This window comes from Vicugna pacos, unplaced genomic scaffold, assembly GCF_048564905.1.
Source record: "Vicugna pacos unplaced genomic scaffold, VicPac4 scaffold_19, whole genome shotgun sequence".
Lineage (NCBI taxonomy): Eukaryota > Metazoa > Chordata > Mammalia > Artiodactyla > Camelidae > Vicugna > Vicugna pacos.
The window spans coordinates 68,162,926-68,174,761 of record NW_027328740.1 but is presented as its reverse complement, the minus strand read 5'-3'; positions in this window follow the sequence as shown (position 1 = coordinate 68,174,761).

Sequence of the window (11,836 nt, the reverse complement as noted above, 5' to 3'; positions counted from 1 at the left end):
TAAGCCCCGCTCACTGCTCCCCTTTCCGGTTGGGATGTGCACAAAGCAGCATGGCTCTCATCCTAAAGTCAGAGAAAGGGTAGAAGAAGCAGGGAAACCTTTGTTGAGGGGCCAACAGTGTTTGACTGTGTTTGAGCTAGGTATTTTATATAATTGGAAATGTAAATTTATTGCTGCCACTTCTACTGCAAAATTAAAAAATAAAACTGTATATCTTTGTATCAACATTCCAGAGCTATGAAAAGATGAATTTTTGAGTCATCTGTAATATTGCTTCTTTCCGTCAGTTGAGATAATTTAGAGCTGATGGTACTTGCAGTCAGCAGCCAGCAAGACAGTAGTTTGTGAGCATGAATAACGCTTGGAAAGAAAATACTTTTATTAGAAGCACCTGAAAATGTCTCCAAATATAGATTTAATAAAATGAATCACAGATCTACAGAATGTTGGCACTGAAAAGGTATGGAGGGAGCAGGTCAAACTCCTATTTTTATAAATGGAAAAAAATGAGATTCAGCTACAAATAGAAAGTGACATTTGTCTTTTACAATGTAATAAGCTTCTAATAGTCCCCATTATGAATAGTTCCCATTGTTTACAACTGAAGATGGGGGTAAAAGCCTATGTTGTTGAAAGACTGTACATTCAGAGATGAAAGCTAAAACTTAGACAAAATTAGAAGTTCATAATGCTTTTGAGTCTTGAAAAACAAAAACTTATCATATTGGCAGTATAGAAAAAATACTGAAGAAAGTTTTCTGGACATTTAAACTGCCAAGTTTAAAGTTAAAATTGCCAGCTAATAAGTTTAAATTTTCATTGGAACATGCTTGTTGAAAAATTGAAGATGAAGACTCATTTCACTTGATCGTTCTTCCTTATTTAAAAAATTGCCTAATTTATTTATTTTTTTAGTTTTTTTGTTGAAGCATTTTACTTTACTTGCAAAAGCATGCTACATTGTTTAAAGAGGCCAGCGTTGTGGGAGTGAGAGCTTGGGAATGAAGTTGCCTAAATTCATATTTGAACACAGCAGCTTGCTTCCTGAGTGATCTTGGACAACTTAACTTCTCTGTGCCATAGTTTCCTATAAAATAAGAATAAGAAAGTTGCTTCTTAATGACTGTGGGAAGGACGGGTCGAAGTAATGTACAGAATCAACTTGGAAGTGTTCCTGGCACAGAGGAAGGGCCATGTACTTAGTTACAGCTATTTTTATACTATATCTGGTTTTATAATCCAGGTAAATCTTGAGTCTTACTGATTTCATCTCTTAAAAATATTCTAAATCTATACTCTGAAATGGAAACTAAAACTTCATAGTTGTAGCTAATTAACACATAAAGCTCAACCAAGAAACACACAGTGGAGACCAGTTAGCTGCAGACCCCTGTGATACTTTCTGTCCTGCACAGACTCTAGGCTGTCACTACCGTCACTTCTGAAATCAAAGGCAAGCTAAGGAATTGAGCTTTAAAGCTTGGCCTCGTCAGGTGCTCAGACAATGGCATGGATACAGTTCACTGTTCACATGTGCATTTTCAAAACATAGTATTAAAATGAAAACTGTACGTATTTTGTTGTGTGTTTGACATCGTTAACAGAAAAGAAAAGAAAAAAACAGAAAAAAAAACCATGCATTTACAAATAAGGGGGCTATGTCTGAATATTATTTTTTTTTAAATTATGTTTAGGATTGAGTGACCAGTTAGGAGAAAAATCATTTCATTGGTGTAATCCCTTGATTGACTAAACTTTTTTTTTAATTAGGAAGAAGAGCGTGTTCCATTTACCACCTGGGGAAAGTGTATACATATAACCCTTAGTGCAAGTGCCCTATTTCTGCGCAAGAACCTGCCACAGACTGTTAAAATCTAATCTGAAATGTTGAAAAAATTGAAAGTCAAGCGGGGAACTATGTAGTCTCATAGAGAAAACTTTATCCAGAGAACATGTGAGCCAATGCAGGGCGCCACTCTGGAGGTTCCACAGTCTCTTCTGCTCACAGTTCTTCCCCCAGTTCTTTTCACCTCATTTGTTCAAATCAGATCAGTGGTTTAGGATTCTCCAGGGTCTGATTAACAGACCAGATGGAGGCATTAAGATTTCTAAACTTTTCCAAGAGTAACAACCAAGGTAAAATGTCTAAGAATAGCCTAACAAAAGGATAGTAGTAACTATCAAAAAATAAAAGTAAAAACTAATGAAAGATATAAAAGATGCTTTAATCACATGATTCTAGATTAAAAGATCATATCTCCAAAATATCAGAAGTTATAAAGTTCATTTGGGGTTTACTGTGAAAAAAATCATATTAGTAATAAAATAATCAATAAGATAATGAGAGTTTTACTAGTTCAAGAATAGCCAGATTAGAAAATAGGACAGGAAGTCCAGATATGGGCTCTGATATCAATAATAATTTAATATAAGAGATGGAAAGCACTACAAATCAGGGAGATAAATAAAGGTTATTCAGTGAATGGAACACTTGTTAGCTACTTGGGGGGAAAAGAAAAGATTGAAATCATACAGTGAACCATATATTGTGATAAATTCCAGAAACATTAAAGAAAGTAACACAATTACAAAAAAAACTAGAAATAAATATGGATGAGTATACAACCTCTAGATGAACAGTAAGTTTCAGAGGAAAGTATACAAAGAATTCCATGCATCAGAAGCATCCTAATTTTAAACAAAACACCAGAGGATGTTATTTGTTTACAAATCCGACAAGGGGCTAATTCCTTCAATACATAGAGAGTTCAAATCACTGAAAGGTAACATCAAAAAATCTCAGGAGAGTAGAAGGCAGAAAAGATGAACACACATTCACAAAGGAAAAAATAGATGTCACACTCCAATGGTAATTCAGTCAGTGCACATCAAAATGAAATAGTTTTCCACCTCTCAAGTGACACAGCTCTGTTTATGAAGATGAAATGCCAGTGATCACCAATCTCATGCCTAGGTTACTGGATATTTTTTGAGAAGTATGATTGATTTACAATGCTGTGTTAATTTCTGGTGTACTCCTCCAGCCTTCTTAGAAAGCAGTCTGGCAGTTGATATCAAGAGTCAAAAATATTCATATGCTTTAATCCACTAATTCAGCTTTGAAAAACTTTTAATCAGGAATTATTTCAAAATGGCAGGGAAAATTCAGTATGGATGCAAGTCACAGACATGCTTTTAGATGTATATATATATACATAGATATATATAAAATCTCAGCCAAAATATATTTCCAACCCTTCACAAAGTAGAATAGTATGCAGCTGTGAAAAGGTGTGTCCATGAAAATATTTTATGACATGTCAAAGTGTTATGCTTAAAATAGGCTTGAGAATAAAATTGATATATAAAATGATTTCCAATATACAAACAATATACCCTTCTGAAGGAATTATGTCTATAGGTAGAAGAATTTTTCTTATTTTATTTTTTATTCATTTTCAGAGTTGGAGTCTTTTGACTGTAGGTGACAAAATCAACTTCCAATGTGTTTAAACAACAACCAAGAAATGGGGAAGCATGGGATTTATTGGTTTCTGTAAATGAAAACCTCAGGTCTGAGGTCTGGCTTCAGTCAAGGAGAGATACTTTAGCCTAGATGATGTCAAGGGCTGGTATTTCCCTGTCTTCATTCTGTGTCCAAATATGTCTCAGCATACTGCTTCTAGGCACTCAGCATCCCAGATCATCCATCCAAACCAAGAGAGGTCTCTTTTGGCAGTTTCCTCTCTTGATTGAGGAAACTTACCATTCACATGGGCACCAGCAAGTATCTCCTCACATAATAGTGGCTCTTCCTGGGTTATTTGCCAATTCTCCAATCACGTGTGAGGCCAATACAATGACGGGTATTATTTGTCTTAAACTAACAGACCTACCTCTGGTGCTTCAGAAAGAGTGGGTCAATCGAGCTTAAGTCACAGGATTAAAAACAAAAGGGAGGTTATTTATCCTAAAGCAAATTCTGGGTCCTCTTCTAAGACTGGGGACAGATCCAGGACAGCAGTTCTGTCCACTGCTGAGTACTTTCAAATTTTCTTTAATGAGCAAACGTTAAATTTATCATCAGAAAAGATGATAAAGAAGAAGAAACTTGAGGAAAGGGAACTGAAAACTTTTCTGTTTCTTAAGAAATATTGAACTCATTAAGTGCTTGGAAAAAAAATGGAAATGCGTCAAGTTTGTAAAAGATCTGAAGTGAATTAGAATTGATTTCACAGACCATGTAGGAGACAGTGTTCTACAGTTAGTGTGTCTTTGGGCTCTTTGAGTATTTCAGTCCTTTCACATAATAGTTGTTTCATTTGGGGCAAATTGCATCATTTCCATGTGGCTCTATTCCCTCATCTGTAAAAGAGATATAATATTACCTTCCCCACAGGGTGATTGTGAGGATTTAGAAAAATAGATGTGTGCTGAAGCAATAGTAAGCATTTAAGGAATCTTAACTATTATGATTACTTAATACATAATTAAAAAATGTATGCAGACTTTTTAAAAATGTATACTATTTAAATGGCCTATATGTGCCGTACAAGAGAGGAAGGCTTAATATACCTTCTATAATACATTTTTCTCAGCCTTAACTAATTTTCACATTTAATCACACACACACCAAAAAGTTATTCCTTTCACAAGCATGAAGCCTTAATTGCGAAGAAAAGGATAACGAAAGATACTAGAGGAGGAAATAAAATGCTTTCTCTACAAACTGATGGCTTAAAAACTAAGAAAAACACCTTTTTAAAACTTTAGTCAACATATTCATAGCTAATACTTAGGTAGAGTTTTTCACATGCCTGTGGTTAATGTTCCTATTGTTTTCACATTTAGTAAATCATTGACTCATCACAATAGTCCTATAAATTGCTATTATTATCCCCCCATTATATGGGTGTGGAGATGGAAGCCCCTAGAGGTTAAGAAATTTGCACAAGGCCCCACAGTTAGCATCGGAGCTGGGATCCAGATGAAGCAGTGTGGCTCCAGGTGGGGCTTGCAAACACTCCTGCTCTCTCCTGCAGGTGCAAGCCAGCCGCCCGCTGTTGCTGTAAACAACATGATGTGGTTCACTTAGTCTTGAAATTCACATTCGTTGTAGCTTTCTCTCTGGGGCAGCCATCAGGAGCAGCCATTGACACTGAGTACATGCTTCTGGACTATGACCAAAGTGGTAGATGGAAGGAAAACAGTTTAAAAATGGGATCTTTAATGTGCATCTTTCATTGGCCAGAAAAAACCTGCCTAGTGAGGAACTGAAACCCTATCAGCCACGTGCAATTTATGCTTCAGACACCCCCGCTGCCCTTGGGTCCACACAGTCAGAACTACAATGGATCAGGGACATGAATCTTGTGCAACTGCAGGGAGCATGAATACCTGCCATTTTAAGATCTCAAGGAGTATGAAAAACATGTGAAGCTTCCATTAGCAGAGACCTGCTGTCACTTCCACTCTTTCCCTCATGGCATGTCCACAGCTTCACTGGTCCTATTCAGAATGAAGACGACAGCTAGCACCTGCTGACCCCTGAATCAGTGATAGGTTCTCCCTTGAAAGGAAGCGTATCCCTTTCATGGGTTACAACTAGTTCATAACCTAAGTAATTCTATAGATGTAGAAGGGGTATTTTCATTGGTTCTGTTATCAAAGACTTGTCTCCAAAAGAACATGCCACCAGTTACTCCATTTTCACCCATTTAAAGATGTACTTAACAGGCTTCCTTCTTTAGTGCAGTTTTAGGTTTACAGAAAAATTCACAGAAAGTGGAGTTCCCATATATTCCCTATGCCCTGCACACAGCTGCTCCTGCTGTCAGCATGTTACATTAGTGGATGCCCTCATCCTTTTTGACATCCTTCATTCCTCCTCCACTAAAGTTTATCATGCCTGGTATTCACATCTCTTGTGGCATTTATGTGCGATTTACATCACTTCTCACGTTTATGTGAGGGATACAGCACATGCATGTTGTCTGTGTAAGCATGAATTGGGGGCAAGTTTTCTGTGTAAAGCTACGATCATTAGTGAGTCTCATGCTGCTGGGTTTTTGGGTTGTCAGGTCCTGATGACCATTGCTTCCGTCATTGGGATCACTGTCTACGGACTTTCAGTGTTCATTTTATTTTCTGCAAAACTTCCCAAGAACCTGAATGGAAGAGACCCAATCCAGAATTACCTGACTGTGCAGGTGGGCCACGCCCATCACTTTATCATCAGTTTTATCATCTTCATGACCCTGAACGCCATATATGAGAAAGTGGCAATCATGATGCCTGACTCTGGTAAGCTCCTCCTGCAGCTGAGGTCATTTCTACACCAGTTTTAGAACCAAGTCAAAACAGAGACTATCTTTTAGGCACTTCAATTCCAGTACATTACAGTCTTTAGAAAACTTCAAGTGGAAACCTATTTTCTCTAGCCTGTTTGAGAAGTGAATTAGCTCCAGCTTTGCATTAGTAAAAGTTACAAAGGAAGCATTAGAATGTCCAAGCTCTGTGTAAACAGGCCAGTGCTTAATAATAATTTCAATTACATTGGATCATGTACCCTATTGTTGAAAGTAAATAGTCTCTGTATTGCAAATAAGTGGAAGAGGGTCGTGGTTCCAGAGGCAGATTTGCTTGTGTGTTATGGAGAGGACAAGTAATCACACTGTTATGTGTGTTCCCCCCATGCTGTTCATGTTAGTGTAGCTCCATTCTCATCAGCTGTGGCTTCTATAATAAATGTTTCTTCTCTCTGGCTTGTATCCCAGCCAGCGGCTTAGCGGCCCAAGTTAAGTGCTTCCCACACGCTGCATGTGGCTGGGTGGTTCTCCCAGTTGTCTGCTCAGAGGTCATCTTCTGAAAACACTAAGACAATTCAAATTCTGAACTAGGAGGATGACCCATTTTATGTTCCCCCAATGCTTCTGGCAATTTGCCCCGTGTTTTGTTTGTTGTCTTCAATAGTCCTACCTTACTGCCGTTCAGGGAGATAAGAGAATATCATTTAGCAGGATGTTTAAAGTAGCTTTCTGTCAACTTACACCTGACAGAGGACAGTTCTTGCCCATTGGATACTGTTGTGCTTATAAATTTTAAGGAACGGCTGACTTTTTTTTTTTTTGCCTTGTGGGATATTGCGTTGGTAGTGGGAGAAACTCTTACAACAGTGTGTACACTTGAAATTAACATAGTAGCTATGTTAATGAATTCAAAACAGCTTAAATGAAAACAGTGTGAATTGTGTATATATATATACATATTAACGTGTTAACTCATGTGTCCATGGCTTTGATTAGGGTCTCAAAGCCGTTAACAGTTTTATAGATTTAACTTTTCTTTATTCTATCTGCAGAGCTCCCAACGACCAGACTGACTATGAGAACAACCCAGCCATGAAGGTGTTCTTGTTCCAGTTTGTCAACTACTAATCCCCGTGTTTCTACAACACATTCTTTAAGGGCAGATTTGTGACTTATCTGTGAGATCTGGTGTATTGGCTGTAAAAATACAGAAATGAAGAGGTGTGAATACAGCTTTGTGTTCTGACAGTCTAACCTGTTTCATGTTTTCTTTTAGTTGCCTAATGAAGAGTGTCTTTACTCTCTGTTCCTTAGACATTTTCACACATAAAATAATTACTTTATTTCATGTTAGAGCTATCTAAAATTTAATGAGACTTTCTTTGTAATATTCCAGTGTGACCCAGGTGGCTGTCTCCTTGAATTGATGACACAGCTGACAATAATCATGGGAGGACAGTACATCTGGAATAACATACAAGAGGTGTTACTTCCGTGAGTACTCAGTCATGTGATCCTGGGGTGAGAACGGCCCACCCATCCACATCATTTTCCTGCGTGCCATCTCTAATACTGGGGAGACTCTCTGCTTAGTAATGTTCTCCAGATAAGATGATCCAGCCAACAGTGTAAACGTACCTGCTGTTTAATAATTATGCTTAAATACCTTCCTTTTTATGTTTAACTTAAACCCCCAAGTGCTATAGTTTCTGCTTATTAGCCCATAACTGGGGAGTGACTAATCAGAGCCTTTTGAGAGATGGCCCTTTTTGGGGTCGTGAACTACGTTTTCCCAAAACTTCCCACAACTTTCTCCTCCTTTTATACATGCATTTAAATATCCATAACAGGAATTTGTTGAGTGCCTAGTATGTGCTAGTCACTGTATTAAATGTGTGTGTGCGTGTGCATGTGTGTGCAGAATTTAATTACCCAAATAATCCTTATTCTTATCTTCCTTTTGCAAATGAAGATCCTGTAGCTTAAAGAGGGTAAATGATATTCCCAGATCTCATTGCCGATAAGAGAACACTCTGGGACTCAGGTGTAAGACCCTATCTCTGTGAATCCTTGTTCTTCTAAGAACAGAGACTTTCTTGGGGTCCTAAGGCACAGGGTTACATAATGTTTTAAGAGACACTTGTCTAAAATAATAACTACAGAGGTTTTGACTTAATGTTCTCTTCCTAAAAATGAGAAAAGCAGATGTTAGCAAAGGTCACACTGTCCTTTTGATTTTCACATAACCCTAATCCCACATCAAGGTGGACAGTTCAGTGTTATCTGCAATTTCTGAACATTTCAAGGAGATTACTGTATTCGCTTTCTGTTGTTGCTGTAACAAGTATCCACAAACGACATGGTAGTAGAAAGAAAAAAGAAAAAGTCTCCACTAAACAACACAAATTTAACCTTGTAGGGTTCTTGAACGCAGAAGCCTGCTGAAGTCAAAGTATTTGCAGGGATGTTTCTGAAGGCCTCAGGGGAACCTGTATCTTTGACTTTTCTGGCTTACAGAGGCCACCTGTGTCTCTTGGCCTGTGACTTCTTTTCTCTCTCTGAAGGTCAGCTTGGTTGTGTGCCTCTGACTCTGATCCTGTGGTCACATCACCTCTCCTCTCTCCCCTCTTCTTCCTCCCTCTTCCTCCTTTAACGACCCTGGTGATTACACTGGGCCCACCTCTATAATCCAGCTAGTCTCTCTTAGAGTCGGCTGGTTAGCAACTTTAACCGCATCTGTAATCATAGGCTCCATTTGCCAGGGAACCTGACCTCATCATATGTTCTGGGGAATAGGACATAGACATCTTGGGAGGGATCATTTTTCTGCCTACCACACTAACCTTTTTAAGATAATTTCTGGCTTTGAGTTTCTGTTCTCATGAAACTGTTGATCTCTCTTCTGTCTTGAATTCCACACCAAAATTCTGCTCCTGGCCAACCTAACTGCAGAGCTCACCCCTCTCTGTGGTGTCCCCCAAAACCACATACACAAGCAGGCCTTACTGTTTTTTTGGAGCATGGAGGAGAAACTCAAACAACTTGAATTTTGAAATAAAAAATTCCATCATTTTAACATCTTCCATGCCAGTCTAAAAAAATTTATTTTTTAACTTCGTTTTTTAATTTTTAAACTGTTTTAAACTTTGTTACTTTTTTTCTTATCATCCTTCATTGTAGGCTCCAGAAACCTGCTATTCTGCCCACCGCATCCAAGTTCCCTTTCACTGTTTCTCCTCCCTTCCCTAACCTTCCTTCTCTCTCCCTTATTACCAAGTTTCTGTCCATTCTCATTATAGGGCACTTAAATTATTTTTTCTTTCTTTCTTTCTGTTTTTGCAGAGTGAACCCGCCTTTGGGTGTCAGTGTGTCCTTCCAAGTTTCTTCACAAGGGCTTCACCTTCCAGCTTCAGTATGGATTCCTGGGGTCTGTCTCGAAACAAAGGCATTTCCCTTGTCCCCCAGCTCACCACGCCCCTCAAAAAAAAAAAAAAAGATTCTGATCTTCGCTGTGAAATGAATCTTTCTTTTTCCCTACTGTGTAGTAGACAGCTCTTATCCTGATCTCACAGTCAGATTTTTCCAGAGGAGTAAAAGTAGCTCATGTGCAAATAATACTATTTTTCTCTGTGAAAAGAAATAGAACAGATAGAGGAAATACTTAACTCAGATTACTCAAAAGTGTTTCCTTAAGGAAATAGGTTAATTATTTAACACTATGTTTGGTTGAATCTAGTTATCAGTGAGCTATTTTTACCAATCAAGGAGAAGGATATATTCCCTAAATTGGTACTGAGCAATTCATGTGAAATGAAACTTGCTCACATGAGCTAAAGTAAAGGGTGAATTATAGTATCTGTGGTCTGTTTATACCATCGCTTAAATAAGCACATTGCTGTAGGTTCCAGTGAGCTGAACTTTGCCTCCATGTATTTCTACTAAGTGTTAAAATATTTAAGGAATATATTTTAAATTATGTTTCCCTTGTTTGAAAACCAGGAAAGCTGAATGGTAGCCAAGTTCGAGGATGGCTTGTCTTTTCCTCACTGCCTATTCACTTTGTATAAGGTGCCAGTTTCCATCTTAAATTTGCATATAAAATCCTAACATACCAAAGATCTATCAATTACTCTTGCTGCACCAAAACTATACCCATCCTCAAAAATACATAGGAAGGGAAAAGAAAACTTATCTAAGTTAGCGACTATTTTCATGCTATTTAAATATGTCTAAAGGAACATAATGAAATGAATTTCACCATAACTCACCTGGCTCCACCCCCCAATTCCATGCTGGGTTCTTGAGAAGGATTCTGGGAGCAAATGAAGTACAGTGATGCTGTGATCCAGGCTCCCGCTGGGATCTCCCCAGTACTTGGATCGTCACCTGGTATAAAGTAGGTCTCAGTCCGAGCCAGCTGAGTGAGTGAGCGACTCACAGGCATCGAATGCGTAACATCAGTGAATTATCAGCATTCTTTGTAGGACTCAGAGAATAAGCTGAGAGACCTGTGGCTTTCACAGCTTCACATACTCTTTTGATATTGGGGTCATTTCTGGGAATGTTATTCTGTTCTTGACAAAAAGCTAGTACAATTCCAGGCTTAAGCAACTTGCCCTGGGAAATTTTATGATAAAATATTAAGAAAAATACTTAAATGGCCAAAATGACATAGCATTGTCCTTTGGTGTTTAGATAATTATGGCTGTAATTTACTTACTTTATATGTTTTCCACATTTTCCACCGTGTCTATGCACTACTATAAAATAAGAAAAAGCAAATGTTTAAAATAGAAAATCTCTCTTTTCCAGATATGATTTTGTTAGACGATGAGTCAGGCACATATAATAAGAGAATCTTAAATACATGTGTCCATAATTCACTCTTTTAATTCAGGAACAGGAAACTCAGGAATGAAATACATTAAGACAGTCAAAGATGCTTGTATTCAATATTAACAAGTGGGAGTGTCCTCTACAGAAATGGTGACAATCTATAACGCAGGGATTAAATGTGATAATGAAGGTACGAAGACAACATGAAGTAGAAAATGCCGCGTGGCAAGCACTGAGTAAAGGGGAATTTACTGTGATTATGCCAATATGTGGGGTCACTTCCCAAGCAAATGATTGTGCAACCCCTGCTAGAGGGAGAAAGCTTCCAGCCTTGGCTGGAGAGGGGGGAGGATCCAGTGTCTGTAATTTTAAAAATGTCTACAGGTGCTTCTCATGTGCAAATTGATATCCCTGCACGAGAACCATAACCCAACAGAAAACCCAAAAGACCGAGGACAATGATGGGTAGACGCAAGCCCAAGCTTTTCTGCCACAGATGAGTGGTTCCACTCAGGAAGACTGAGCAAGAGGCTCAGAGTCTTAGCTAAGGACAAGCAAGTCAGGACTTCTAATACGACCTAATGCCATCGACGGGGGAGGGCAGTTCAGCACAAGAAGGGAGCGCCAGGTGAGTGAACATGGAAGTTTCATCCTGGATCCAAACCGTGATGGATTTGGGTCCAGGGGAGTAA